Genomic DNA, 6,373 nt, shown 5'->3' on the forward strand with positions numbered 1-6,373 from the left:
CATTCCTGCAGCACACTTTAAACGGCAAAGATTTTTTTTTACCCATTAACTGGACTATTATGGAAGTCATAACTAACAAAATGTCGTATGGTTATATTTTATATCAGTACAGGTTTGTTATTTTGTGAGTACGTCACAATCTAATTGACCAATTTTATTAAATTAATATATTTGTATTTATAAAAAATTTCTGTTTAATGTTTAAATTAATTAAAAATGAAAGGACTTGTTTATATATTATCTATGAGCCAAACAGAACAATAGACGAAAAATAGCTTTACAGACATCTTAACATCCTTAAATCGATTAAGCACATATATGTAAGTATGGTATATAGTATATTTGAATTAATAGCGTCTCTTCTACGACGTTACAAACATTTTAACATGTCCTAAGTTTTCATAGTCTCTGTGTGAATGATATTTTGTAGTAGATGTATATAAATAGTGCATGTAGTAGTTCTTTATCCAGATATTTTTATTTATTACAGTTTCATATTATCTACAATTTAAATACATTATCTACAAGTTCTATTACAATCATTAAAATGTAGTAAAAGCAGTTTGAGAAGATTTTCAATACTCGATTTCAGTAAAAAGTTATTAATGTTGCGTTCGTGGTATTATTTTGAGTCCATTCTTTGCGCTCAAATGGGCTTTGTTGAGCAAGACCTCCCCTCCAATCTTACAATCATTGCTCTTAATTAGTAAAATAGTTTTACAAAAATATAACAAATTTAAAGTTACTAATCATTATTTACAAGCAGTATGAAACAGTATTTCTAAATAAATTACTCTACTACTCGTATAAATGAAAGTACTTCAAATGGTTTCAAGTAAATTTTCTTAAAATTATTTTCATCATGACAATTCTTACTTTCTAAAGTAATTAATTTTATTTGGTATGGAGTATAAAAAGTATAAAAAGTAAATTAAATTTAATTGCGACGGCAGTCAGAAACTCGAGTATTGCAAAGTATAAAGTACGGAAAATACAATAACCGAACTTATCACAATTACTGAACAGTGCTGAAATCAACAAGTCAAATTGAAGATACTCTTTTATATATCTATAAGAAAAACATAAAAGATTTATTGAAAAATAATAATAAAAACTGCTAAGCCGGTAACAATGCGATTTTATCCATTAGTGTAAAAATGGGTGAAGCACTCTTTCATCTTTTATGACTGCTTTTCTATTCACATTGTTAAAATACATCGCCATTAAAGCACTAGTAACAAAACATATATGCTGACAATGCCTAAGATACTTTTATGGCCATTGCTTTTTTTAATGAATTAAACAATTTAACCATTTAAACAATTTAAATTGTTAATGTTTTTTACTTTTCGGTTTCACTTGGTGAATGTTGCAGCTTTTGCAGTTGAATGCCGCTTCAATGCCGCAAATTGATTGATTCATTACTCTTCGCGTACTCGAGTCGGATTCTCTTTCACTTTGTTTTGTTGGGAGTACGATTTGCGTTATTAATTTTGATTTTTTTCTGTAATTGCTTGACCATCGATTCCATCTATCGAGATACTGGCCAATCTGTCTTCACAACCTTCATTGACTTTACAACTGCTAAAAGCTGGTCCGTAGGCAAAAGCGGCCGTTGCTGAAATTGTTTTTCTTATGGTAATGCCACGCATTGCTGCCAATGGGATTTTAATGTATACGCGTTGACTGCGTCTATTGACCTTTGGAGTAGATATTGTATCTGTTGTTTCTGTTGCTTATATATACAGTAATAACTGAATACGCTACGATGGACACAAAAATATTTTTAATTGTTTATACTAATTTTTTGTTGCTGTTATTTTTGTCGCATTTATCGCGTGTGCAACATTAACCGAGATGAATTGCCGCAATTAAACGATCGCTGTAAAATTGTCCGGAATGGTAGACCGCATTTATTGATTGATTTCACTATTGTCATTGTCCACTTAATGTTGCATTTTGTGTGGCATTTTTATTTTAGTGTTGCGATTTCAATTGCAGCCATCCAAGTATCTGTGCATCTGTGGATCTGTGCAACCAAGTATCGTTGGTTGAATGTACTGGACTCTTTTAATGGCGCATGTTGTGTGTTGTTAAAACCTCCATTAATATTGATTTTGAAATTGTTTATGTTAAAATAATATTGTAGAAACACGTTTTTTGTGATTTTAAGTTTTTGCTTTTAACTTTTTGTCATTTTAAATTTAATGGACAACATTAAATTTACAATTATAAAACGGAATATAAATATTTCGTTTATTTATATTATTATCGCCAAGTTATGTTGTATAAAAATCAATAATAATTAAAATGTGACAATATTTTTTCTAATATAAACAAAAAATGGAATAACTACCATCAGTTGACTTAGTAAGTGACTTATTCTTTTAGATGGAAAATTCTTAACCAGAAGTTAAATAATAATAATAAGTAGTTGAATTTTCATATGATATTGCTTACAACTATGTGGACCAGTAATATAATAAAAATATATCGTCGTTGAAATTATTTCCAAATCAATCTTATAATTATTTTAAATTCTTTCAACACCGGCAATACTCTAATACAACATTCCTTAGATTTTGCTATGATACCGCTTTTGACAACGTTATAATTGCTATATAATTATGCAACTTTAACATATTTAATGAAGTTGTTAATTATGAGTTCTTCTTTTGAATCAATTCCCAAGTTTATATATATATAAACATATAGAGATTTTTCTACACTTTTGTTTTATTTTCAAGATTTCATATAAATTTTATTATGAAGTCAAATAATAACATCGCTTCAAGAAAGCTAATTGCAAGTTCAGATGATTCGAAATAAGAGGTCGACATATGTTCAAAAAGTTAAATCGATTATGAAAAGGTCTTTCATTTATTTTTCCAATCAAATAATGTGTGGAGAAGATAAAAATATATTAAATAAGACGTCTATTTCTATATTATTTGTATTAATAATTTATTTAATATTATGTGGAAAAGACAGAAATACTTTTTCTGTTCAATAACTTTCTACAAGAATCACTATTGTCAGTCTCCTGGAGAACTTGTTCCAATTGTTTACCAGAAAATGATATAAAGCATTACATAAATTTACAATGATTTTTTCCGAATTTTTTGTAATACATCAAGTTTAATTAATAAATTAGTACGTTTTAATAGTGAAGCATTTGGCAATTCTATAACTTTATCATTAGTTGTTATTTGATGCTTAAATAACTTTTTAGTCAATGCTAATGTTTACTATGGTTTACTGAATGTTTACTGAAATTCTTAAGTTTTATATATAAAATTATTATTCACTTGTGAAAACCCAACTTGAGTTCAAACGAGTTTCTGGTATCCGGTTTCTGAGAACACTTTTCGTAGAGCATTTAAAAAGTTTCGAGGAACTCTTGGAAATCTACCAAACCCACATACCTCTTGCCCAGCCCGAACTAAACGAAACATCGATTGTGTAAGAGCCAGTGTTGAGAGAGACACTGAAATGTCGCAACAACAGCTTTCACAGGCTTTAAGTTTCTCTCTAGAACGATGAATAGCTTTTTACTGAAAGATTTCATTTCATTTCTATATAAAATGCAAGTAACGCAATCATTGAAGCAAAGATAGCATTAATAAAATAAAGAAATGTTACCCAGCTGGCTTATTTCGAAATACGGCGATTTTGAATAGCTACCGCGCTTTTCAGATTTGACGCCTACGAAGTTTCATTTGTGGAGTTAATTGAAATCGATCGTCTATCAGAGCAAGCCACGAACTCTGGTTGAACTATATTCAGCAGTTAATTATTTCGTTAGTTTTACTAATAGTGCTCTGCCTTCTTCTAATCATAAACGGTGCACGTGTCGTTGAAAATTCTACACTCTTTAACCAACGGGTTTGGTTATCAACGTCAAAAGATCAAAAGAGCACAAAAGATCAATCATGGTCGCAGTGCTCCGCTCCGTTGGGAGCTAGAACCCCGTTTATTCCTATTCCTACCTTATTTAATTCAATTTTAATCCATTTTTGAGATAGACGTTCGTATTAACTTTGATGCTATAGTCTAAACAGCTACTCGTACAGACAGTGACTATCAAACCTTACAGTTGCTTAAACTAAATAATTTACTTAATTATATATAATATATAATATATAAAATTAGTAATTGTAGTTATATATTAGATAATAGTTTAATGGATTATTGTCTTCTCTGTACAAATAAAATTTATATGCCTAAAAATAAACTATAAATTCGTAAGGACTAATATAGGTATATCAAGTTTACAGTACAGAGGCAATTAAATTAATGCATTTATTTATTGGCGAGTATGTAGTTTCCTGGAGCTAAAATTTAGAGATTATGAAATTCTTTTATTATAATATGCCTAATTAAAATAATCTGTAAACAACACTCAATTACGATTTTATTTGCATAAATTAACAATAACAATTAAAATGAATCAATGAACTGATATGAATACAAAGGAAAATCTATCTATTACACCATCTATTTGTGTAATTTTACCAATTTAGTACAATTGTGAAAATACAATAAATACATTAATTAAGAAATTCATTTAATTCATACAATTCACTTAAAAGTGTTCTTGGAATAAGTTTGCTTTAATAATTTAAAGTGCCCACTTATCTGTTGATGTATTTAAATTCTTGGCTTAGTTGATGGTACGCTATATTCCACAATTGTTTAAACAATTTGGTAATTAAACCAATTTATGCGCATACAATCACATTCGGTCAGATGCAAGGATGCATGGAAGCAGTGATACTGACGCAGCAAGTGGTCATTGAGGTGTGAGAAAATTTCAAAATTCGTTACTTTGTGTAAGCTGAGATTCTTGACAAAATGGAGACCTTCACACTTCACACTTTGCACTTAACTTCCAGTGTATGCTTTGTCCATACACAAAAATAACGTAGATTGAGTGTAAAGTTGCATCGAGATTTAATTAAGCAAACGAAATATTTTGTCAGCAACAGTTTTGGCTCACACATGCCAACATCAACAAAAATGATATATGCATACTAGTATATACGAGTATAAACATAACATATATACATATACTCGAATATGTAGTTCGTTCTTGTTGAGTTTCACATTGCGTAGTACGTAGATGCTGCATTGTGGCATTGCTTTGTATTTGTATCTTTTTACAGATGTGTGGATGCTGCAAGTAAACTTATGCGATCACAGTAATGGTAACTTTGTCATTTAAAATATTTTGTATTTTATAGAGAAACCGTACTGTGAATTTTAGATACTTCACATAGCTAACCACATTTACTGCTTTGTTGCACATTTTCGAATTTATAAATTAAACAAGCTTAAATTAGTACATTTTCATAATCTGAACTGATGTACAAACAAAAACAAAACACAAATGTATCTAGTTTATATGCTAGTATCTGACCAAGATATTAGTCCATATGCATATATCAGCATAAATAATGGTCACTGTATTTTAAATGCATTCTATCTCTGAATATTTTCGGAATTTTGACTAGAAATGAGACGAAATGCTTTCTAATTGATATTTAACAAATAAAGTACACATTTTGAAAAGATTCAATAAATTTTTTTTTTTAATTTTGCAAACGACTTATTTATGAAAGACCGGAACTAATTATTTCAAGAATATATGATGTATAATTTCATATTTGTTGCTGATGTTATGATTTCAAAAGAAAATGTTTAATATATATCATTCTGAACAACTAATCTTTACTTTGGGCATTGACAAATAAGATAAAACACTGTTTTCTTCTCCTCATCAGAGTCACCTTCGAAACAAAAGTCGACGATGGTGGCTCTGATGTTAGACCTATTGCAAACCAAGTCCCACAGCGTGTCTTCCAGAACAGATTTGGTAAAGGTGAGCAAACATCTCTTTAGATAAAACATCGAACTGTCATGTTCTTTGTCCAGTTTGAACCAGGTAGATCTCGAGTTCTGACAGGAATTTTCATCTATCTACGTTTTTTTCGCCATACTTAATTTTTTTTTTTTAATGTCCTCTTAATATTTGTTGCAAGTGAGATCAAAATATCTAAGAAATAAATGTCAGAAAGCAGAGTTCTTGGCTTGCCTAGTTCATCTGCGCTGCAGTTGGCACAGGTATTCCTGTGTCTTGGTTCCTATCTGTGTTGGACTCTGATAATAGGACGTTGTAAATTGTTGCCATTTGATAGCAAGCAAATCTATTTCTAAAACAAGTTGAGAAGGTTACGATATCAAGGCGTATCAAGTTACATATATTCTGAACAGCTTTAAATATTGCGATTACTATGTTAATTTTGTCAGCGTTAGTAAGGATGTAGACACATATGTGAAATATTGCTTCATTCCGACTGCATATGATTAGTTC

Source organism: Teleopsis dalmanni, chromosome 1 (assembly GCF_002237135.1).
Source record: "Teleopsis dalmanni isolate 2A chromosome 1, ASM223713v2, whole genome shotgun sequence".
NCBI classification, from domain to species: domain Eukaryota; kingdom Metazoa; phylum Arthropoda; class Insecta; order Diptera; family Diopsidae; genus Teleopsis; species Teleopsis dalmanni.